This window comes from Atta cephalotes, assembly GCF_000143395.1.
Source record: "Atta cephalotes unplaced genomic scaffold scaffold00051, whole genome shotgun sequence".
Classification (NCBI taxonomy): Eukaryota; Metazoa; Arthropoda; class Insecta; order Hymenoptera; family Formicidae; genus Atta; species Atta cephalotes.
The window spans coordinates 77340-78035 of record NW_012130115.1 but is presented as its reverse complement, the minus strand read 5'-3'; positions in this window follow the sequence as shown (position 1 = coordinate 78035).

Sequence of the window (696 nt, the reverse complement as noted above, 5' to 3'; positions counted from 1 at the left end):
GTATATATATATATATATATATATATATATATATATATATATGTAGCGGATTGCTATATATAATAATGCAGGAAATTCAGATTCACAAATAACAATGTTCGTTTATTATCACATACAATATCTCGACTTGACTCGTGTGTCTCGATGGTTAAAGAAAAAAAGTAAAGCTAGATGGGAAATTCAGTATCGTGAGAGTGTGACCATCTGGTCACAGAGTGTGTGAATCTAAGCGAGTATAAAGCATGAATAATAAGGTTGAAGTATGAAAGTGTGAGAATGTGTGTGTGTGTGTGTGTGTGTATGTGTGTGTGTGTGTGTATGTGTGTGCGTGCGCGCGTGCGTGCGTATGTGTGTGTGTGTGTGTGTGTGTGTGAAAGTATGAATGTATCTCCACATATACTCCCCTCTAAGAGTCTATGGATAAATAGGCGCAAATTGTACTTTCTTAGGTTTATTGCATATTTTCTTTGGTGTATTGTACGCCACAGCCATGTTTTTTATCGATTTTTCTTGTGGCAATTCAGGTTTCTTCTGCATTGAGAAGACTTCAGCCTTTTTGTCGATAGGGCTACGTCACGGCCATTCATATGGATTACATAAACATGTTCATTTTTCCTACGTACCACTTCATGTGGCCCGGTATAAAGATGTTGGAGTGGCTTTCGGATACTTCCCTGACGAAAACGTATATGGCCT